The following is a 24,606-nucleotide window of genomic DNA, read 5'->3' as shown; positions in this document are numbered from 1 at the left end:
GCCGACGGCGACGGCGACGCCGTCGCCGTCGGCGTCGGCAACGGGCCCCGGAAGCCAGAAACGGGCCCCTAAGAGCTGCGCTATAAAAGGCGATAGACCGGTGGAAAGAGTACACAGGCACAGCGCTGACTTATAACGAAAAAATTTACTTGTGGGCTGTAGGACAAGTAAGCATAAAAAGAACCGGATAGACACAAAACAATCAGCTCAATAACTCACCCCTCCCCCATCATGCCGACACACTCCTACACGTACTTGACCGACTAAATTCACGAGGCCTTTCTATTGGTAGCTATGACGTGAGCATGTGTATGAACGCTCCGTCCATAGCCCTATTGTTTGACAAGGTTCATTTTATTAGGAAGGCGGGCAAGTATGTGTAGTTCGTCTGCGGGCTTTTGCTGGAGCTTGTGAAAGACACTCACATAAACCCCCTGTTTACAAGCTTCCATACAGCTGAAGATTAGCGTCAGTAAAGATAATGCTTTAAGTGTAAAAAACAAAAAAGGGAACCATACACTATTTTTTTAATTGTTAAATATTTTGTGCAGTACCAATTGGGTCTGTGTCAGTGGTCTGTGCAATGCAAACCTGGGCTCAGGCAAAAATGTAGTTATATTTGGGCAAATATTAATTAAGATTTCGATCAATCCTTCATTTGCGTAAGAGCTCAAGTGGGATTTTTTTTATCAAGTTTCTTAAGCGTCCGAAAGAGTCGTTGCTGTGCATCTTTGATTTCAAAATTAGTCGATCCTAGTGCTGAGCGTGAAATCAACGCGCGCGTGGCAGAGACTGTCCGCGTTCGACGACCGCGGACTCGCTGCTCGCTGCATCTCATATTTCGCGGAGATGCAATGCAGCAAAGTTGTCCCGTCAATTGCAATGCATTACAGTACTTCCAGAAGCCATTGAACGCGGAAAACATCAGAAAACACAGATTTAACTCCGGAACACACCGAAGATAGTGGCGATATTGCCCTTTGAAAGTATGCACACAAAACACGAACCGGAAGCGTTCTGGGCTCCCTCCCTGTCAAGGCGGCCGGAAGCGGCCTGATTACCATGTATTGCGACGAGAAGGTGCGAATGACTCTTTCAGCATCCAGTGGGAACCTTCTGGTGGTATTTTACGAATGCCGCCGAACAACAAAGTAGCGATGTTTATTTGTATTGTATAGAATGCGATGATCCCCGAATCGCGGTGGTGTATGCTTGTGTATCAAACTATATTATGCAAATAGATGTAGTGAACAAGCGTTGGAGCTAGAAACGTGTGCAACTTTCGACCAGTTAGAAGTAGGCATGTCGCGAACCAGACCAGGTTCAAGTCCGACCAAGTTCGACTTTTTCGAAGTTTAAGCGTGATATTCGACAAAGGTTCTAATGAAGTTCAACTTTTTTTGCGCATGCGCGTAAATAATAAAAAAAAAGATAACTGTTGACTCCACCTGGTGAAGGAAAAGTGCAATATTTGTTAGGTGCATTGGCATCGCTGGTTCAGATTACTAACTAACGAAAACATTAAAAGCGTATATTCACGCTTTTATATGGTTCAACCACTGGTGGCAATTTTATAAATTATAAAGCTACTTTCTAAATTATTTGTTTCCCACAATTCCAAATATTTATGTAGAAGCCAGGCAACACTGTCCATAAGTCGAACTTCTTCAAACTTTAGTAAAAGTTCGAAGGCTGTGCGAACCAGTCGAACCTTGAGGTTCGACGTCAAAATTGAGGTTCGACAAAAGTTCCGGGCACCCCTAGTTAGAAGTACTGAGACGTTTCTGAGTTCTTGTTATTTTGAATGCCCCGCTATTGATATCTGGGACTACCTTAAACCGTTTATTATAGAACAGCTTTTATTATAAAAGGTATATAACTTTTATAATAAATATAATTTATTATAAAACAAATTATCCCAGAAAACAGAAAAAAAACGACTTTTAGGAACGCGTAACCGGTAACCGAAACCATAAAAATTAAAACCGTAAAACACCGAAACGAAACAGATATCAACAGCAAACGGTAACCATAACCCTAACCCAAACGTTATATTTTTTTAGGTTTGAGTCCCTAGTTTGAACCAGCACTCGGAAGGGTTGAAAGGCCTGTCAAGAGCTCACTTCCGCGACAAGTCGCTTACGTCCAGTGGTTTCATACCAGCCTGCTCAATGCACCATCCAGCCCTCTATGGTAGAGATCACTGGCACGCGCCGTCTAACTGAAACCCTAAACTCCCTCAAAAAGGATTTTTTTTTATTTGGTTGTATTGATTATGTATGTAAAAAAGTGTGCTGTTTCCGTAAAAAAAAAGGTTTAGAGTGATAATAATGCCGCGAAACTCATTCCTTCCATTCGGAAATATGATACTGCAGGATGTCCGAGATAAAACCGAACCCAATTTTTCGCACAGCCAAAGTAAACTACAGGGTGATTCAAGGAGGCGACAGGCTCTTTAAATCGACCGCAAAATACGGTTTCTTAACCTATCGCGCTACGACTTTGTGCAGCGTTGCCCACGCATGGTGCATTTTTTTTTTTTGTAAAATTTGCAAAGAGCGTATTTACCTGAGGAAGAAGTAAAGAAAGAAAAAGGCTTAGCTCCTATGGAGACGCAGCGAAGCCACCGGTCTTCAAACAACACGGCGCCGTTTCGCACGGGAGACAAGAGATGGCGCAACGAACGCCGCCAACGAACGTAGCATACGGCGCCGAGAGCCGGCGTCTTTAGCAGACAATCTTTTCGACTCAAAAGCGGCGCCCGTTCCGCAGGCGGCGACAGTCGCAGAAACAAGAACAGGCGCGGTAACAACAAGGAACTGCAGTTCCTTGTCTCCTAAATACGCTGGCTCTCGGCGTCGTATGCTCCTTCGTTGGCGGCAGTTGGCGTCGCGACCGCTTGCGCCATCTCTTGTCTTCCGTACGGAACAGCACCGTGCTGCTTGAAGACCGGTGGCGTCGCTGCGTTTCCATAGGAGCTAAGTATTTTTCTTTCTTTATTTTTTCTTCAGGTAAGTTTGCTCTTTGCAAATTTTACAAACAACATGCACCATCTGTGGGAAACTCTGCACAAAGTCGTAGCGCGATAGGTTAAGAAACCGAATTTTGCGGTCAATTTAAAGAGCCTGGCGTCTCCTTTAATCACCCTGTAGACATTGCGGAGAGCTCGAACTCCGTCAGAAAGTAACCCCAGTTGTTCGAGCAAGATGCCAAAGTTTCAACACCCTTACGAAAATAAAAAGTTATAAGTGAAGAACTGTTTTCGTTTATGAAAGGACGCCGTCGGGGAGAACCAGCAGATGGAATTCCGTTGCTTGAGACCGCATCTCACAGAAGGGGCCTCCATCGACCAAGGGTTTTAGTTAGTTTCGGTTTAGGTCTCGCGGTCTGTGCCAGAGTACCGTCGTATCGTTTCTCACGTGCTCCGTTCAGTTTGGCAAAAAATTCAGGTTTTTGTTAGACTTCTAACCCAGGATAGGCTCACTAAACTGTGTATTTGTATATTGCCTTCCTTTGTCCTGAAAAAGATGTGTTGTTGCTTCATTAGCTGTCTCGGCATTTTTGTTGTTGTGACGCGAGCCTTTCGCTGATTTACGGTTCGAACATAGTGTGGGACACCGGACTGCGTAAGATGAAGGTAACAAGGCGAGCGATATTTGAGGAGAAAAGAGGGCGCATTCGAAGAATCTTGTTTGTATGGGGATTCAGAGAAACGGGAGAGCGCCGCGACACGAGTGGCCAGTCTTCATGACGACAGTATTGAACAACCCTGAGAAGAGTCTTTGTCAGGGTATTAAAATAAACAAACCGTACACTTGACGGGAATGTGTAAGTTCGTTCCGTAGACTGTTGTCAGGTCAGTTCTAGGTAGGGTGCTATGGCTCTACTTCAGTCGGAACCAGGGCTTCTACTTGGCCTACTAGACGCCAAGTGCAGAGGACAAGCCTGGTCTCGTACTGTCCGAATGCCGGAGCTCGCATCTCCTCCGTGATGAGATTAAACGCTGCTTCAATGCGCTGCTTTATGGCGTCGATTGTGGGGATACGGCCCTTGTACACCTGGGGCTTCACAAACCGCCAACCGAAGAAGTCGCATATTATGAGGTCTGGCGGTCGTGGCGGCCACAGCATGTTCGGCGATCCCCGACCCATCCAGCGTCCTGGGAAGATGGTTTCCAGCTAGTGCGTTACACTTGTCGCCAATCGAGGTGGCGCCCAATCTTGCATAAAAATGCATACGTCCCGCTGCATGTGGAGTGCTTACAACTCGAAAAGAAACTCATCCTCCATCATCCGCAGTTAGGTGCCTTCATACATGTTCCCGTTGAAGAAAAAGGGGCCAACGACGCTCCTCTTTCGATTTCGGACCAGTCTGTTACTTTAGCGTCTGAAAAGTCCTCTCAAGAATCCAGTGGGGATTCGTCGAACTCCAGTAGTGGCGGTTCTGGGTATTGACCTGCCAGTCCAGGTGAAATGTCGCCTCATTACTAAACAGCAAAAACTGCACATGCGATAGGTCTTGTACAATCCTGAGGATCTCGTCCCGGCAAAAGTCGAGTCGCTTCTAATCACCGGGCAACAACCCATGAATCAGCCAACGCTTGTACGGGTGCATCTCGCAGATAGATTTGCCGACCGTGTGCTTGGATACACCGAGCAAACGTTCGGCTTTCCGCAAAGACAAGTGGAGGTCTGCTTCGAAGGCACCGTCGATGGCGAAGCGGAGCTCTTCCTTTTGAGGAGGAACGTGGAAGACATGCGTTTTTTCTTCTTGAAGCTTCTTTCTTCTGCAAAGCGCCGGGCCCACATCCAGATCACCCACTTGGAAAGTGGCCGTAAGCCAAACTCCAAGAAGAGCTGCCGCTTGACCTTTTCAAAGCTCCATATTACCACCTAACTCCGGTGTTTGCGCGTTAACTGCCATATGAGAAACACGAGTTGCTAATAAAATGAAACGGAACATCGGAACAACGGATACAATGCAGGCGCGCGTAGATGACTTTCAGCGTTCGTGCCTTTTCATTTAAAAAAGAAACCGATTGACTACAACTTCAGATTCTTCATTTACTTTTGTTTCTGCTATTCACAGCCGACAAATTTGGTGACCAGGATTCGCTACTTTTGTCAGGCATTGTAACTTGATGCCTGGGTGCCTTTTGGGCTGTGTTCGGTTCTGTATTCAGATACCAAGTGACAACCGGCAGTCAACGTGGTTCTTTATTTCTGCGTGTCAGCAGCATAGCAGCAACATCGCGATGGCAGTGTTGTACGTTATGAACAGAATACTGGAATTATCACCGACGTGACTACGTGTTCGCGTACCAGTGGTGCAACAAAAAGATGAGTTGTCGGGCATTGATACCGCTGGTCGGGCAGTGATCGGAAGGGGTGGAATGTCGCTGGTTGACATTCCGCTTTACACTAAAAAGTTTAAGACCAATTGAGGGATTAGGTGCAATCGATCGACGTGCGGATAGTCATGTTGGAGCACTGGTCTGAACCATAGCTCCTATCAAGCAGTGGCCAATGTGACTGTCAGATGCCTCCTCCCCGAGGGAGATTGCGCTCTGTGGAAAGGACTGAACAGTATGAAAATATGACGAAAAGTACGTATATCTACAGTTTGGAATTTTAGCATTAAGGAAAAATGGTAAATAAAATCGAAAAAAAAAAAGCTAGCCTTTATTTTGCTATTTAAATATACTACGGTTCGTGGAGAAACTGGCCTCCAAGTGGGGCGCTGGGATGAGCGCTAATAGTTTTCGAGCTCGCCATGGCATATCTCCGTACACTTGGCACCTGCCGCAAGTCGCGGCTTTGACTGCATTCAAGTTGATCGAAACGCGATTTCTCTGCCCATGAAGCATCGCTTCCAGCTGAGTGAATATCCGCTCTAGAGAGATTAATTCAAGACGAGAATTTCAGCTGTACACGAACAGCACAAAGAGAAAAACAAACACCTCCAGATAAATACTGGCTGCGACGTGCCGTGCGGGAAAACAAGCGCATGGCTTGGAACCGCATTAGAGCGGCTTGATTTATAAGTTTTCAAATAATTACGGCATGAGCGTTTATTTTTACTAAGAAATTCATCCCCTGAGCCGTTCAAAATACTCTCAGAGGTATGACATTGCTGGAAAAAGATCAACATGCTGGGAATATTTTTTATTGCTTAGGCGGTCACTGAGAAATTCCCTACGTTCAAAACGACCATTATGAAAACGGAAACGCAGAGCTCATGAGTAGTGATCGGGTTAGTCGGGTTAGTGTTCGGTTGTATTGATGTTTTTATGTGCCGTGTATATGTGTGCGCTCAATGTATACGTTCAGCTGATGCTTGTAGTATGCGTAATGTGTCTAAATATGTGTATAATAAAGGTTCTCGAAGATCCACAAGCGCAATGGTGGCGGAAGCAAATAAAAATATTTTTGTAGAACTGCTGAGTTGGGCGTTACCTAGCATCACCTAGCTTAGCTACTTAAAATTATTCTGCTCCACCCTGCCACCTGGTGGAAAGCGATTAAGCCTTCTTTCACGCTACGCGATAATTTCTGGTTACCGTGCAACAACGGCTTCGAGTTTGTTCTTTTGAGAGCGGCTTTCGGTTTCGCGAATTGGTTTACCATTTCTCCGTGATATGCGGTTGACGAAGGAATTGTGACTCGAGGAATAGCAAAGTAACTGGGTATCGGCTGTCTTCGTTTAACACTGCAGTGCTGAGGACGAGAAGACTCAGTAACTGCTTTGGAAACGGAAGTCTCTTTGCCTGCGGGCGGAAGCGGGCTTCGGAAATAAACACAGTTCGCGGAAAGCTCGGGTTACGCTTTCATTTGCTGCTCCTCTCGTCCCGAACAGGAGACATAGAGTCCTCATTAAGCCTTATTTAGCTCGATATGCTCGATTCGGAGAAGCCATAATGAGATGCAGGTGACGGAGGCACATTTGCTCCACTGCTTTAGGGACGAACGGTTCTCCTTTTATGGAGGAACCATAGGTTACAAGATTGTTCCTTCCTTTCGGGAGGACTATAGATACCCTTTTTTCTAAGAGTGCATGGCAACAGCTGCGAAACCGGTTTTGTTGGAGCCGACGCAGCTGTTTTCATAGCAACCCGTCCGTCAGAAGGCGTTGCACTAGCACTCGGTCGGAATCGACGCAACTGTGTGATTCGCCCTATACGCGTAGCAAGTGGATAGTGACCAAGTGGGATTTCGCCTAACGCGAGTAGTGTTTTAAGACAAGCCTTTCAAGCAGACGACACGAAGAATCGCCCATCTTGCCGGGACGCCGGGGCTGTCCTCTTCGCTTGTCTTCTCTAGCTTTGCGTGGCACGGCGGACGGATTCTCGACTTTTTCCTCGCAGAAAGAAGAGAGAGAAAAAGTGTGTTTTCATTTTTTCGCCCGCGCGGCGACGACGGGCGACGAGGACAACACCGCTCCAAAGTGTGGTCCATAAAGCTATCGCTTTACAACGTCTCGTTCCTCCCTTCTTCTCGTGCCCGTTTGTAGGCGCATCAGTAGGAGGGAGGAAACCGTGCCGGTGCTACTGTTTTCTTCCTTTTTTTGTCTGAGAGTGTGCTGTTTTGGCCAATACGGTATCTCGGTGCGTCGGCAGCGCCCTCTACCTCCGCGCAGCGCAAAAGCGATATAGTGGGGACCGTGCGATGCGTATGTGTTCTCTCGAACGCTAGGGGTCGCCACCGTTATGGAGTTGGGGCTGTAGGTGCGGCTGTCTAATGCAAACGTGCGGTGTAGATTGCAGTCCCTTATTAAAGTAATTTGGGGTACCTTTTGCAAGTCTTCGCACGCTTAGGCGAAAGCAGTAAGTGGTATAAAGCAATACATACGCTGGTGATATTCCAGTCCTCTGCTGTTGTTTCACGGCTTTCATGCAAGCAATGTTAGTCTCTGAACACACCGAGACTCAACGTGGCAGCTGTCTCGATGTACGACTCAGTGGCGCACTGTTGGATAATAATGTAAATGTTTGAAGTGGCACATGTGTAGAGATTTTATTTTTTATTTTTTAATACTTCAGTGATGTTTTGCCACTAAGGCCACTCCCGCACCCCCTAAAAAGTGTCCATAATATGCGTTGTCCATAATAACGAAACAAAATGCGCGTACTTAACCAGTTCGTTCCCAAAAATGTCCATAGAGTGGGGCATTTATATTAACCGACCGGGTCAGTATTAACGAGAGATGTCTGTATTAGCGCCAGGATTTTTATTCTTTACAGAAAGATACATTTTTTGAACTTTCCCCAGTTGGTGTTTTTCAATATGAACGGAAACGCGCACACCTGAACGCCGCGGACGCGGATGTATTATCGTGGCCAACGATCTGAAACGCGATAGCGCGTGACACGCATGTACTTTCGGAGTCGACTGTCGCGTTATTCGGCAAACTGTGATCAGCGTTGAGGCCCAGTCAAATTTCCTTTGGTGTTTGTGGTGCCACTTTGCGCCAGTGTTGCCAGATTGGGCTACTTTTTTTCTAGTTGGCGTCAAAATTTTGTGTTTGGCTATGTGGCTATTTTGGGCTATTTCTAAGAATGCGGCGAATTTTTGTCGAACCTCGAGTTCGACGCCTAACTTTGAGGTTCGGCTAGTTAATTTTCGAACTTTTAATCAGTTTCGAAAAAAAATTGTTTCTCTTTTGGCTAGTCGAGAGGAGAGAGAGGAAGGAGAAAGGCTTCAAACTTCTACAAACTTCGGGGTTTTCACAATGCGCAGTGAAGCAATGCTTGCAGAGTTCATGCGGTCTCCATACAGTGCAGTGGAGCAGGCCAAACAGATTGCACTATTACCTCAGGCCCGGTAGCGTGCCTTCAACACGGACGCATATGGCTCTGCCCGGACGTAGACTGAACTCTCCAAATGCTGCTTTGGCGCCCATTGTGAGGATTTTTGGGCACCCAAGTTTGTAAAAATGAGATGTCCGCTGTTTTACCGCTAAACAATCGACTACCTTCCAGTCGTTGTGCACTCCAAGAAAGGACACACAATTAAAAATAGTGTGAACATGAATGGGTGACACCAATATTCTTCACAAAGAAAAAGAGACGGGGGGGGGGGGGGGGGGGGGATATCGTAAGAACCTCAGATATTGGGGTTCTGGTTTGAAATACATAATGCTCTGACTGTTCTGCGTCTGTATTTTGTTCTTTTACTGTATGATCATATCTCCCGGGCTTCACAATAAAGCTGTCTGTGTGTTTTGTACTTTTGAAAGCTACAAAGGAAGGTCCAGTTTTGTACGGATTTTCTTTCTGTCGAAGCTTTTCTTGACAAATTCACAAGTAACATAATGTACACAAAAGGAGGTGCATCTGAGGGTTGAAACAAAGATTGTAACGTGTATTGTATGAGTGTGAGAAATCATCAATATAAGGGTTAAAACCCATTGTTTTTAGTCTTGGCTATTTTCGGCTATATTTTTTTTACGGCTTTGGCTATATTTAAGCTATACCTCCCAGTCGTTTGGCGGTTTTTTGGTGGGACCATCTGGCAACACTGCTCTGCGCTGCCGTGCTGCCTGCTCGGGGGACTGGAGTGTTGAACTGAGGCCGTACAGTCCGTGGGTAGACGCCTCGATCGCCAGGTTTCCCCCGAAGTTGCCGCTCCAACTAGAAAGGTTTCACCGATACAGCTGCGACGAACTTGCTGATCGCCTCGTCCCTCGTAGCTTGAGAACGCTGTTCGCGTGGTGTACTCCCAGGTCAGCCCCAATTCCTGTAGGCGTAAATTTTGCGAGCCACATCGTCGCTAACGACTTTGTCTACCATTGCACTTTGACAAGCGCAATTCTATCGCGACTCTCGGCGGTTTAGAATGTGTCTCTTCCGAATAAATAAATAAAAAGAAACACTCGTGTTTAGGCAACTCAACCGTAGACTGATAACTGCGTTATCATAAGTCAGGGTGCTGCGGAATTTGTTCTGAGAACGTTTGCGATAGATTTATGCTGTGGCGTGCAATGGTTTTAGGATTTGATGAAACCAAGACATGTTACCTCTCCTTGTTCACTAGCAGACGACACGGAAGTGCAGAGTGGCGCCTCACAGTTTGTTGAATGAGGCAAGAAACAGATATGGTAGTACCACGCACGCAGCGCGCACTTCGCGTCATGCCGTTTAATTTCATATTTGTTGCGTTAGTATATACTTGAGCCCAGACGTTGAATACGATGGCCAACTATAGTCTATATGTTAACGAATGCCACGACATGCTGTCTGTCTTACTTCGTAATATCAATCAAACAAGAATCGTCAAAATGAGGAAGTGCATATGCGTACTTACCCGTCCTCTAGCCTCCAGCGTGTTTCGCTTTTGAACTTCAAGAACTAGGGTCCCATAACACGTAGACTTGTGCCCTAGGAGAGACAGGCACTTTACTTAAAGGGGTCATGAAACGCTTTTACAACTTCTTCCTGTTTAGCTTTCCTCCCCAACTCATAAATCGCGTATTCTACCAAACAGTTCAAGAAAACGAAAAGAGGGGAGGCCCCTCTTGCTCGGAATCTGGTCTGTGTACCCGGACCGAGCCATTGACCCCGTAGAAAGTTAGCCCGTCGCTCAAAATTCAGACAAAAGTTACTTTCCCCACCCCCTTCACCCCGAAGCTGACATTGCTGTGAAAGCTACGTGCTCGTTGGGCCAGCCACACTTTTGCCACGTGATCACGCTCCCTCGCGCATACCCACGCGCACAGAATGAGGTCAGGTAGTGAAAGGGAGGCGGCTGATTGGTCAGGCAAGCGCGTAGCTTCCACCACAATGTCAGCTTAGGGCTGAAGGGAATAAGGGAGATCCGGTATCCTGTGACGTGCGTTTGGACCCGGCGACGCGCTTTGGGAATCGTGGATGTATCACAGTGAAAAGTCAGAGAGCTTACGAAGGGGAGGAGGTACGAAACAGTCCGCTGTGTTTCAGATTTTCGCCTTGAAAGTCAGGCTTTTGACTTGCTACCTGTTTTCTTTTGGCCCACTGAACGATATGCTATTAGTAAAATCCTAATCTGAAGTGATTTATACCAGCCCGAAATACGTTTCATGGGCCCTTTAAGATAAAACAGCCCGGTGTGCGTAACTTTTTTATAGAAAATCGCAAATAAGGCATCTGGCCGCCACCATGCTCTTGCTCGTGTGAGCATGCACGTTCAAGTGCAAGCCTGCGAAAGCTACCTTGACGTGTACACTGTAGTCTTTGCATGCATGGGTAAGGTGACCGGACGTCCCGTTTTGGCCGGGACAGTCTCGTTTTGGAGGTCCACTTCTGCCGTCCCATCTTTTTATCCCAATATAGAATCATGTCCCGTTTTCGCAGCATATAGTTTCGAAATTGGTACCAAGCGAGTAGACGCAGACCGATACTATGCCTTCTTGTTACAAATATATTTTACAAAAAAATGAAAGCCGTTTACAACACGCCCTGTAACGCCGAATTAGAGCGCAGCTCTTGAAAAGGAGGAGGGAAGGGTATACCACTTTTCCCTCCTCCTAACCTCCTCATCCTACCTGCTACTCCTTCCCTCCTCTTCCTCCTCCTCCCCTCATCCTTCAAGCTCCTCTTCTCCTCTCCTCCTCCTACCCCTCCCTCCTCTCCTCCTCCTCATCCCCTCTTCTCTTTTCCTCTTCCCCCTTCCCCTACTCCTCCCTCCTCCCCTCGCCCCTCTTCCCCTCCCGCCCCTCCTCCTCCACCCCTCCTCTTCCCCTGCCACTCGTCCTCCTCCCTCCTCCTCCTCTCCGCGTCGTGACGTCACACGTGACGTCACGAGAATCCCGCGTGGTGCATTATGGGATATTTCCCATAATGCACCATGCGGTTGCGCCGACGGTGACGGCGACGGCGATGACGACGGCGACGCCGCTCAAGACGGAAACGGGCGCCTAAGAGCTGCGCTCTAATTATCGTAGGTACTTTAATATTCACCCAGAGAGTAAAATTTACAACTGTTCTTGCCCACAAACACCTTTTCTCTCGCAAAATTGCGTGTGTAGACATTTTTTTTGTTTGAGTTACTAGATATAGCACGGATGTAGAATCATGTGGAAATAGCACGCATATAGAATTTCATTAAATGTTTTCACCCAATCTAAAACTTTAGTACGCCCCCTCCGCCCCCCCCCCCCCCCCCCTTTTTCGTCGGAATGTCCCGTTTTTTATCTTGAGGAATATGGTCACCCTATGCATGGGGCACCAGTCGGGAACCCACATTTGCAAACGTCCATAGGCGGTTGCTCCAAGTTTCGCTTGGCAATGTCACGGTCATGATGAAAGAAAAGTGAGGGGTCTGAACACGGATAGCCAAAGGGGCAGAAATTTTCTCAGGGTACTGTTGGCTTCAGCGCCTTCGCACAGGTGCGCTCGCGCATCGCACGGCCTTGTAGAGGTGCGCGAATAAGGTAGGTTTCTCGTGTGGCTCTCACCTGCCCCCTGATGCAGTCCCCTAGAAAAGGTTGCGCCATTTCATTGTGCTCGCCGAAATGCAGCGAATCTTCTTCTCACTTCCTTTATGGCGCGGCCCCCGCAGGGGGCACCTGTGAAAGCAGGTGTCTGGAGAGTGGCGTCTCCACGGACCCCGAGCCATGTGGGTTCGCCCGCCCACGTATGGCTGTGCGTGGCTTTCCCGTGTCCGGGGAAAAGGGCATCCTGGTGGTTGAGCCGAACACGGGGTAGGTTTGGACCCTTCGGGGCCCCCCGGGTGAGGCAATACACCACTTCGGCCCCTGCTTCTCGTAGACGGGAGTCCTGGTAAGGCCCGGCCAGGATGATTCAGTCTAGTCGCCACTTCTACTATCCCCTCTCTACTTTCACCCTTGTCTTCTCCTCCTTTTCACTCTTCTCATTTCTCTTCTTTCCTTTTCAACTCCTTTGGCGGCAAGGGCTAACCTTGGGTGGCGACAGACACCTTGTCCAAAACCACTCTTGGTTATAGAGACTGGGCAGCACTAATAGCGTAACGTCTTCAGCCAAGCCATTCTTGTTATGGAGCGTTACCTATTCCCTTGTTGGGCTCGGTGGTGGGCGGTGCACCACAGTTTCCGAAAACCCTCCCCCTTCATATGGGTTCCAAACTTAAACATTTTGATCGGCCCCCCAAAAGGGGCCGCACCGAAGCACTGAACACGAAACAATCTTTTGTACTGGAAAAATTCCCGAAGTTCCTTGTTATGCACTCGGAAGGTGACAAGCCACTTGGCAAACTTTCTCCCTTTCTAGTCTCCAAAGTTCTTGAGGGTGTTATTGGCGCCAATTACAATGCAAAGAAGATGGGATCTGATGATCTCCTTGTCGAGGTCAATACAAAGCAGCAAAGTGATGCCCTCCTTAAACTGAACCTTGTCTCTGACTACAAAGTAAGCGTCAGTCCTCACCGCAAACTGAACAGTGTTCAAGGGGTCATTTCTGAGGATGACTTGCTTGACTCACTTGAGCCAGAGATAATTGAGGGCCTCTCTAGTCAAGGAGTTATAGATGCACGACGAATCACTATCCGCCGTGATGGTGTGGAACGGAAGACAAAACATATAATTTTGACTTTCGATTCGACCACTCTGCCGCAGACTGTAAAGGCAGGTTACCTTCAATGCCGGGTCCGACCTTATGTGCCGAACCCTCAACGGTGCTTTAAGTGCCAGAGGTTCGGCCATGGGTCACGGAACTGTCGGGGAAGGGACACCTGTGCAAAGTGCTCCAGCAAGGAACACGTTGCAGATGTGTGCGATAATGAACCTCATTGTGCGAACTGTAGTGGCAACCACCCGGCATACTCTCGATCTTGCCCTGTGTGGAAAGACGAGAAAGAAGTTCTTACATTAAAAGTTACCGAAAACATTACCTACACTGAGGCAAAGAAGCGTTTTGCTTTTGTATCAAAAGGGTCTTATGCCGAGGCCGTGCGCAGGGGACCAGCGCGGCCAGTAGTTTCGATGGGAACGCAGACGTCTCCGGACGACCTGCATCTCCCGTCACGGTCCCCCTCTAAACCCCCGAGAGCGGCGCCAAAGGCACCGCCTCCGAACCGCAAGGTGAATGCTGCTTTGCCAGCATCCGCCCCAGAACAGGAGATGTCGTCTCCTGCTCAACCGGCTGCTTCGACCTCTCGGGGTCGGGGCCTACCTCCCCACACCTCTGCTCCTCGGAGGAAGCCTGGGGAGGTGGCAAAGCAGTCGACCTCCAAGGGCCAGCTGCCAGCAACTGCAGACGAGCCCATGGACGAGGGTGGGTCGAGATCTGATGAGGAGGCTCTCCTCTCAAGATCAGAGTCCACCCCCTCTGCCTCCGGTGACTCTAATCGGAGGCAGAATAACCCCCCCAAAAAACAAAGTGCACCGCGTGTAAAAATAGATTTTAAACCATAAGGAATATAGCTTTTTAATTTAATTTGTATGTTATACTTATTTTGTTTGAAATGGTTAAAAATATAGGTATAATGCAGTGGAACTGCCGCGGTCTTTTTCGTAATATTGATGATGTCAACTTTTTTCTCGATGAGCTCCAGCCTGTTGCCATCTGTTTACAGGAGACTCATCTTAATGAAACACATACACAGGTACTACGGCGACATCAGGTTTTTAGAAAAGACCGTGTTTCTTGTAACACCTCTTCTGGTGGAGTAGCTGTGGTTGTGCAGAGTGGTATTGCCTGTGCGCCTGTCCCTCTTGCAACCCCCTTAGAGGCAGTAGCAGTTCGTGTTCTGCTTGACCGCCTAATTACTATTGTTTCGCTTTACCTTCCACCAAACTTTCCAGTGCATTTACATGACCTGCAAGGGCTTGTGGGCCAACTGCCACAGCCTTTTTTAATCTTAGGAGATTTTAATGCACACCACCCCATGTGGGGCAGTGCTCGTCAAGACTCTCGTGGCGGTGTCATAGAACGCTTTTTACTGTCATCTGGCCTTTGCCTTTTAAACAAGAGACAACCAACTTTTTTAAGTGCACCTCATAATACTTTTACTTCCATTGATCTTTCCATATCATCACCTACTTTACTTCCTTGTTTTTCTTGGAAGGTTTTAGAAAATCCTTTCGGTAGTGACCATTTTCCTGTAATTTTAGAAAGTTCAGTATCCCTTCCTTCTCTTCGAGCTTGTGCTCCCAAGTGGAAGTTAGATAAAGCCGACTGGGCTTTATTTTCTCTGGAGGCAGTGGTTGATCCCGCTGTTTTTTTAGCTATGTCTCCTGAGGAAGCGACTCTTTATCTTACCGAAAAAATTATAAATGCTGCCTCTCTGTCAGTTCCCCGAACTTCTGGAAATATTCCCAAGAAATGCAAGCCTTGGTGGAATAAGGACTGTACGACCACCATAAAAGCTCAGAATAAGCCTTGGGGAAGGTTTCGGCGGTACCCGACTGTTCAGAACAAGATCAAATTCAAACAGTGTAAAGCAAAAGCTCGTTGAACACGAAAACAAGCCAAGAAGACCTCATGGGTGAAATATGTATCCTCCCTAAACAGTTTTGTTCCTGCAAAAGAGGTATGGGATCGTGTTAAGAAAATTCGAGGTACTTACCACTCATTCAGCATTCCCCTTTTTTCTTCATCATCCCCATCACTAAAAGATCAGGCTGACATTCTTGCTGATCATTTTCGAGAAGTCTCCAGTTCTTCAAATTACTGTACCAAATTTAAAAAGTTCAGGTCCTTGGCAGAAAAACAGCATATTGATTTCTCTGGAAGTGATACTGGTTACAACCGGCCGTTCACAATGTCTGAGCTTGAGTTTGCCCTTGCAGTAAGAAAGCTGTCAGCACCTGGTCCAGACATGATTCATTATGAACTGCTGAGGCACTTGTCGGCTGAATCCTTGGTGATTTTGTTGTCTTTCTTTAATTATTTATGGGAAGCTTCTTGTTTTCCACAGTGCTGGAAGCGAGCACACATCATTCCTATCTTGAAGCCTGGCAAAGACCCTTCCCTACCAGCAAGTTATCGGCCTATAGCACTGACTAGTTGTCTAGGAAAAACTTATGAACGGCTTATCAACAGAAGGCTAGTATACATTCTAGAACAAAAGAAAATTTTCGATAAAAACCAGTGTGGTTTTAGAAGAGGTCGCTCAACCTTAGATCACCTTGTCCGGTTGGAGACTTTCGTGCGTGAGGCTTTTGTGAACCGGCAGCATTGCGTTTCTGTCTTTTTTTATTTACAGAAAGCTTACGATACGGCATGGCGGTACGGAATACTTCAGGACCTGTATAGGTGTGGCGTTCGTGGTCGCATGCTGCGTTGCTTAAAGGGTTTCTTGACAGACCGTTCCTTTCAAGTCCGCCTGGGATCCACGCTCTCAGATGTTTTTACACAGGAAAACGGCGTCCCACAAGGAGGTGTCTTGAGTGTTACCTTGTTTGCAATTAAGATCAACAGCCTGGCTGCAGTTATACCACCATCAGTCTTTTATTCATTGTACGTAGACGATGTCCAGATCGCTTTCTCCTCATGCAACTTGTCAATTCGTGAGCGCCAATTGCAGATAGCAATAAATAGGATGAGTAAGTGGGCCGATGAAAATGGCTTCCGGTTTGCACCAGAAAAAACAGTGTGCGTGCCTTTTTCATTACGTCGAGGGTTGTCGACAGATCCCAGCTTGCAGATGAATAACATTGACGTAACCGTTAGGCATGAACACAAATTCTTGGGTGTTATTTTTGATAAGAAGCTCACTTTTCAGACCCATCTAAAAGAACGGAAGCGAAAGTGTCTTAAATCTGCCAATGTTCTCAAGGTGCTTGCACACATGTCCTGGGGTTCTGACAGGAGATGCCTCCTGCGACTCTGCAACTCGCTGGTTCGTTCCCGCCTCGACTATGGTGCGGTTGTATATGGCTCGGCACGACCGTCATCTTTAAAAATGCTAGATCCTGTGCATCACCTTGGACTTCGACTTGCCACGGGGGCCTTCCGAACGTCGCCCGTCCCGAGTTTGTAAGCAGAGACGTACCAAATGCCACTAGAAAAGCGAAGACAGTTCCTCAGCCTATGCTATAGTCATCAAGTCAAATCTGACCCTGAACACCCATCCTTCCGTTGTTTGCAGGTATCTCCTTTTTTTCGTCTTTTTGAGAATAAGCCAAGTATAGTACGGCCTTTAAGCCTCCGCATTCAATGCATGTTTGCATCCCTGCAGCTTGCACTTCCTGAGCGTAGCTTGATGACAAAAGTTCGAAGCATTGCTCCTTGGAAGGCGGTGCACTATACCTGTGACTGGTCACTAGCGAAATACAATAAGCGAACTGTTGCACCATTAGTCCTTCAGCAAGAGTTTATGACCTTGCAAGCTAAGTATAAGGACCATGCACAATTCTTCACTGATGGTGCAAAAACTCCACACTTTGTCGTTTCGGCTGTATATTCAGAACACTTTGTAAAAGCTCGACGGCTTCACTCTGTTGCTAGCATTTTTACTGCAGAACTTTATGGTATGCTCATGGTCATTGAATATATATTAGGCAACAACATCAGGAAAGCTATCTTGTTTGTGGACTCCCAGAGTGCTATCCTCTCTCTCTGTTCCCTCAATGATTCTAAGAATCGGCTCGTGCAACAAGTACGGGTAGAGTTAAACCTGGCTTTCCAAATGGGATACAATATCAAGCTGTGCTGGGTACCAAGCCATGTGGGAATTTCGGGTAATGAGAAGGCGGATATGCTAGCAGCCTCTGTTAAGGATGCTCTGGAAACACCCGTTCAGCTGCCTCAAGAAGATTTTAAACCAGTTCTTAAGAAAGCAATTCATAATGCCTGGCAGCAAGACTGGGACAAATAAATAAATAATAAGCTACATGTCATCAAACCACGTTTGGAGGTATGGGAGAGTTCGCACCATAGAGACCGTCACCATGAAGTTTTAATGTGTCGTTTGAGAATTGGACATTCACGTGTCACCCATCGACACCTTCTTTGTGGTGAGGACACCCCAGTCTGTGAGCATTGCGGTGAATTGCTAACAATGCTGCATATTCTATGGCACTGCAAATTCTTTGATAAAAAAAAAAAAGTCAAATTTGGGGGTTTTACGTGCCAAACCTACGACGGGCATCTGGCACGCCCCAGCGGAGGACTGAGGATTAATTTCGACCACCTGGGGATCTTTTGACGTGCAACCGAAAGCTCGGTTACACGGCGCCTTCTCCGCAATAATCTTTGATCAAGAACGTCGAACAAGTTTTCCTTCACTTTCTGGATACCTTCCATTTCATCCAGCCTTTTTACTAGGAGATCAACCTTTAGTTCCTTTTGGTCATATTTTAGATTTTCTTAAAAAAACTGGCTACCTGCACCAGTTATAGATCCTCTGCATAGTAATTCCTTTCTTTTACTATAGAGTCTTTTAATTATTCCTTTGGCGCAGCATGGCCTATGTTGCTTTTTGCGCCATTAAACACCTAATAATTAATTAATAATTAATTACTTTATGGCGCGGCGACGCTGTTCACAGACACATCACTCCTCTTTGGCAGTGCTAGAGGTCATAGCTTTTCAAGTGCCATGTCCGTTCTTGAGGTCTAGCGATCTGTGCCTATCGTTTTGTCAATCTTTTCTTTGTCGATATGCTTCTTATCCGCATCGGCTCTAAGCGTGCAATAAAATGAAATCCCGAAGACAAGCTACGCTCGCGGGACAAACGTACAGGGAATCTCTTACAAGCCTCCGATTTTCAGTTGATGTTTCTGCGAAGACACCTAGCTTCTTCAGTCGCGCAATAAAACGAAATCCCGGTTCCTTGCCGCGTCCCGAAAGTCAACTCGGGCGACAGCTGTAGAGGCGCTCCACGCGCTGCTGCTCGCGAACCACACCAATTCTCATCGCACAATAACCATGACGTCATGCGACGTCACAGTGTTGCGTGACGTTATGACGTCGCGTGACGTCATTATGCCACGTGCTATGGCATCGGGATAGCACATCTTGGTGTTATGGGACGTCAAAGGTGCCACGTGAGTTTAAGGTCTCACGTAACATTACGTGACGCCGTAAAGTTTGGCGTAGAAAAACTGTCGCTCAATTTAGCGGAGAAATATTTCCTCTATGCTTAGGAAATAAATTTTCCAGCGACGACGACTCATCAGAAAACAGACCAGCGGATTTGTTCTGTATCGCCGCGAAATCTTTTACGCAGAGATGGCGTTCCTTTATGTAAACATTGCAATGGAATTAGGTTGGTCAACCTAAGAGCCTCAAAATCGTGCTGGGGCGATTCCCACGAAGTCATCACATTTTCTTTCATCAATGGGACAAATATACCGCGATCTACATCGAAACAATTAATTGACTCTGCTAGAAAACATAATACTGTGATATGGGAGTGGAGGGCGGAACCCAAGTTTTTTTTTCTTTTTTTTGTCCTCTACCTATATTTTATATGGTAGACACATTCCATATATATATATTTTATTGTTGTATAGACCAACGTATACCGGCCGTCTAATTATCTTGAGTAATGCGGATTCTTGTGCGGATTGGTGCAGAAACTTTGAGAACATTTATACCCTCGCTTTTCTGAGGATTAAACAATTGAAGTTAGCGCATTGCTTCAACATACAGTAAAATGCCGGGAGTTTACAGATGACGTCCTGGACTAATAAGGAGCACAATAAATGTTTATTCTCTCTCTCTCTCTCTCTCTGTCTTGAAGCGCTATCATGCTCTCAAACGTCTGACTATATATATATTTTTTTTCAGATAGCTTAACACTTCTGCATATTCGAGCGTCAGCACATGATACAGTGATTCCACTGCTGACCGCTGTACTGGTGCAACTGACAGCCAACGTCGGCGGACAAATCAGCAGCGCGTGAATCCCGACATACTTTTTTCAAAGGGGTTGTCCTTTATCGGTTATTATTAACAAATGTCTGGGTACGAAAACAGTTGCTCGACTATATATATATAACACCACAAATATATACAATGCCTTACTGGTCATTCTTCTGTGGAGTATTATAGTAGTTAGGATCCATCAAATCCCTTACCGAACATGATATTTCGCACAATGCGCATCCGCTGTGTGGTCAAAGCAAACATGTACACGTTACCTCAAAAAAGTAACCAAATACCGTTACTCGTTACTCGCTCAAAAAGTAAATAAGGACGTTACTTGTTACTGACTCTCAAAAGGATCGCGTTACTTCACCTCAAAAGTAGCGAGTTACTATTCTCGTTACTTCGACGAAAAAATGCAGAACTGCTTTTGTCTCATGCTTTATTGCTTTCTTTTCAGCAGTCGTTGCACTTAAAGGTGCCCTGAGGAGGTTTCTTAGATCGCCTAAATATGGCCATAACTCACTTTGTTGGATCTAAGCGTCCTAGAAATCCATAAAACATAACAATGCGCAGTCGTTTTCCAAATTAAGAATGCAATCAACGATTGAAGTTATCTCCGGTGATGCGAGGAGCATTGTGCCGGCAGCCAGGGGTGGGGGGGGGGGGGGGGGGGGGGGGTATGTTACCAATGAAAACGCTACATTTCGTTGAGATTGCAAACACTGTTATTACAAAATGTGAATGACTTTGGAGGTAATAGAAGCAAGTAATAGTGAGAGAAAATTTAATTCTTCGCAAAAAGGGAACATAAAGGCTGATTCAGACATCTGCAACGAGCGCGTTATCTACTACTGCGTTCGTTGCAACCGGAACAACCGGAACGACCGCTCTGCGCCGCGCGTGCACACACCTGCAAACACTGCAACAAGCGCAGCGGGTCGTCAGCACGGCAACCGCTTCTACACCACCGTCAGCTGTTTCAGCGGCGCCTCTAAAAAGGGGACGCACTGCCACTCAATGCGGTAACAGAATATAGACAGACAGTTTTCTATAGCCTAAAGCTTTATTATTATTATTTCTTTTTTTTTTTTTCATGATAGGCTGGCAGGGTACAGTGGATGACAAAAAGTAAAAGATGCAGTACACCGTCTTGGACAGTCACGACTCTAGTACACGACTTTTCCAATAGTACTAATCTCGCCACACGCCTTTTCTATGATTATAAAAGGCGATGTAATCTTAGCAGCGATATAGCAACGTAGAAATATCATCTCGTAATCAGAGAGACGTTGCGAGCGTTCAGGATTGCTAACACTAATCACTTTTCTCCGGTGATGAAACGCGTGCAAATTCGCATCCTTTATACGGTACGCGCCAGTAATACCTTGAACTTGAGCACAGGGATGAAACGCGCCAAATAAGAAATACGAGCAATGTTCGAGGACACAAAAGCACCACTGTAGTCGAAGTAAACAAACACGGCAGCACGGGCGTTTCTGCTATCTTGAGAGTGCCGCCACGACATCGCCGCACGAGCAGGTGGATCTTCCCTTCTAGTACGTGCTGGGTTATGATAGCAACACACGACGAAAATTTACAGTCAAGGATAGCGCTTTTACGCGGAACGATGAGCTTTCACCAAGCCGTCCACGTCGACGATCACCACCGACGCCATGTTTGCAGATAAAAGGAGCCGGCCCGCGACCGGCACGACCGGCATTCAACGCGCGCGGCCAGTTCTCCTCGACTTGCGATTGATCTGTCGTTGCCGTGGTTTCGGTTGTTTCCAACGCAGCGGGGAAAGTTGGGCTCGCTCCAACTCCTTGCGTCGTGAACGACGCGTGCGTGCGTGCCTCCGTCGCTATGGCAACTGACGGTTGCAGACCCTTGCAACGGTTGTAACGGTTGTTCCAGTCGTTGCGTTTGCTATACGGACGCATGTGTGTGAACGGGCCTTTATACTACAATAATTATCTCAAAAATAGCGAACTCTGTGTTTTCTGGTGAGTGTGTATGTGCGTGCTTTCTTTTTTCTTTTTTTTCTTTTGCGAAAGTGATGTGTTTGGTCGTCTGCTTGGGAGCGCTCGAGCACGCTAGGTTGGGTTGTTTTCCGGGCTGTTTGGGCAAAGAGCCGCGCGCTTTAAAGATTTCACTCCGCGGTTCCACTGGTCGGAGGCGCGAGGATCCTTTGCTCGCTATTGACTGACAGTGGTCCTGGTTTCGGAAGATGCTCCTCCCATCGCCGGAGGTGGCCTCAGTGCGATGCGATCTTTGATTGCTTTTTAATAGGGAAATCGTCCGCCTATCACCATGATTCAGAGATATCTTGGATATTTAGAGCCAGCAGACTGAGATATCGCCATATTTAGCTGATCTCAGAAACCTTTGCAGGGCAGATTTAAGCAGTAGCTGCCTCTCCAAGTTTTCATCAGTTATGTTTTCCCGCTTCCTTGACAATACATCTCCGGCGACGCTGAAGAGTCGTTCTACTGACGCGCTCGAAGGAACGGCAGTCTTGTGCTTCAGGTGAACCTGTTGAATCTGGGATCCCCTGTCTCTTGTTCTCCGTGCTTTTCAAGTTCGAAGTTGACAATGGGTTTTATGTCTTCCCGTGTTGGCAACCTCCGTGTTTGCGTTCGGTCTATACACGATTCTAGACGGTTGAAGCAAAGAACCTTATTGTGTTCGCTGGGTGAAGGTAGGGTTCGACTGACGTGTTCAACAATAAAAGTTGCTTTACTGTTTGGTTGTTTTTCGGGTTGCCCATCCGCCTCTGTCGCAATAGACGCATACTCAGGTTAGGATTCAAACAAAACCGTGTTTAAACGGTGCTGTACACGTTACTCCTCAAAGGTAATGGAATACCCTTACTCGTTACTTGGCCTTAAACGGATTATCCGGTCAAATTTTGTATTCGAGAAAACAATTGAATATTATTGCTATTGCCTCGACAAGCATCGTACGTGCAATATCTGAATTGTATATGCCCCTATGCATGAGTAATTGAATTTATACTGCTCCAATCGCACTCTAGCGTAAACACTGTTTTCGGTGGCAACATGGAAGCTCTGACGTCACACAACACAAAGCGAGCATTTCTGTCTCGTCGTTTACCTGCGATTGAACGCCTCAGCATGCTTCGTTATTGCTTTTGTGCTCGACTTGTTTCGTGGTTAGGTGAGATTTTTGTTGCGCGGTTGGGTGACACAACCACCGGGCAGCACATGCGAGCCAAGACATGACGTTCCACACTTCTCCGCGAGACGTGCAGTGACGAGCTAAATGGATCGTCTCCGGGCGTAGCGACTGGATTCCTGTCAAGACCGAGATCCCGCTTAGGCAGCAATCATCTCACAGAAGAGAGCTACGAGCTGAGCTCTAAGCGGACAGAAGGCTCGTAAGCTGAGGTGTGATGCTCTGCCAACGGTATTAAACTACGTCCATTCACTCCTCGCCCAAATCGTATCAATCAATTTGTTTATGCAGCGAAACCGAAACGAACAGCTAGACCACCTGGAAACGATACCAGAAGTTGTGTTTAGCACGCGTGCAGCCAAATTTTGTTTGACCCGCATGTGCAAATAGAGCGTGCCTACGATTCACCAAGCTCGTCCAGGTCAAGTGACGACATGCATTTGAACGATTCGCCGGTTGTCGCCTCTGAGGGAAAGACCCGCAGCCTCATCACCGATGCAGTGGATCCGCCGATATGTGTACCGAGATACCGCTTCGTGTACCTAGTTGCCGCTTCAGAGGCGAAATCTGCATCCTTTGCTTTGCAGGCGCTCGTAATTCGATCAGTGGCCGTCGCAGTTGTGTTTGCGCGAAATGGCGTACGTTTGCTCGAAGCTTATATGGCTGTTTTCGAGTGATATCCTACTAAAAGGCGTGACTTTTTCTGCACATGCTTGGGAACTGGAATAAAAGAACCGTGTTTCAGTAGGGTACAGCCTAGGACAGTGGTTCTCAACCATCGATATATCGCGGACCCCTTGTGGACCGGCGGAGATGATGGAGGACGCCGTTCGTGGTGAGAGGAGAGGAAAGGTATAGGTTGAATATAATAATGATTTAATAAATGGATATAACTAAGGGCTAGTGTGAAGTAGACCTCTCTTATTGACGTTCACACGAAAAAACTCGCCCGAAAACTACAACATTTGTTTTCAACCTAAAAAAAAAAAAAAATTATTGCTGGGCTTGGCTAATAAAGCAGGGCTTCGCGGACCCTTAGAAGGCCTTCGCGGACCCCCATTTGAGAACCACTGGCCTAGGAGACTATATAATTCGAAACAAAATACAAGACATCCATCGACCAATGCTTGTTAACCCGACCATCCGACAAACCTTTGCGTTTTGTGACGTCACGCAGCAGCTATACGGATGTCAGCCATTGACACTGGCGAAATTCGGGGTTCAGTTTCGTACATACGCTCATGAAAGGTTTAGTTAATAACGGGAGATCATATATCAAAATAAAAATGTTGTTTGTCTACATGAAGGCTTCCTCGACGTAACGAGCGCAAAAGCTAAATAAGTACTTCCGGTTTCGACCGGACAATCCCTTTAAAGTAACGAAGTACGTTACTCGTTCCTCTTCTAGAAATGTAAAGAAACAGGTTACTCGTTACCAAAAGAAGTAACTGGATAGAAGTAACTCATTAGTATTCACGCGCTACGTACATGTCTGGATAGAAGTAAACTATGAAGAACTCTGCAAAAACTTCTAAAAAATAGGGGATTAGGATCATTTTCTCTCAATCCCTTATTTTTGGTTGTCAATAAATTTATCATTATTTTAGTTATCTGTCTTTAGGTTTAACATTCGCAGGTCATCA

General features: G+C 46.7%; 1 protein-coding gene across 1 annotated transcript in view; it reads right to left on the bottom strand.

Moving 5' to 3' along the window:
* The window catches only part of LOC115318718 (monocarboxylate transporter 2), a 58,904-nt gene extending 48,553 nt beyond the window's left edge, over positions 1-10,351 (bottom strand). The window contains exon 1 of the mRNA XM_042290194.1: positions 10,302-10,351. The gene's annotated coding sequence lies outside the window, so the exon portion shown is untranslated. The remainder of the gene's footprint in view (positions 1-10,301) is intronic.
* Between the last annotated feature and the right edge of the window lie 14,255 nt (positions 10,352-24,606).

This window comes from Ixodes scapularis, unplaced genomic scaffold (assembly GCF_016920785.2).
Source record: "Ixodes scapularis isolate PalLabHiFi unplaced genomic scaffold, ASM1692078v2 PGA_scaffold1__304_contigs__length_218370807, whole genome shotgun sequence".
Lineage (NCBI taxonomy): Eukaryota > Metazoa > Arthropoda > Arachnida > Ixodida > Ixodidae > Ixodes > Ixodes scapularis.
The sequence above is the reverse complement of the archived record's forward strand: the minus strand, read 5'-3'. Positions and strand labels throughout refer to the sequence as shown.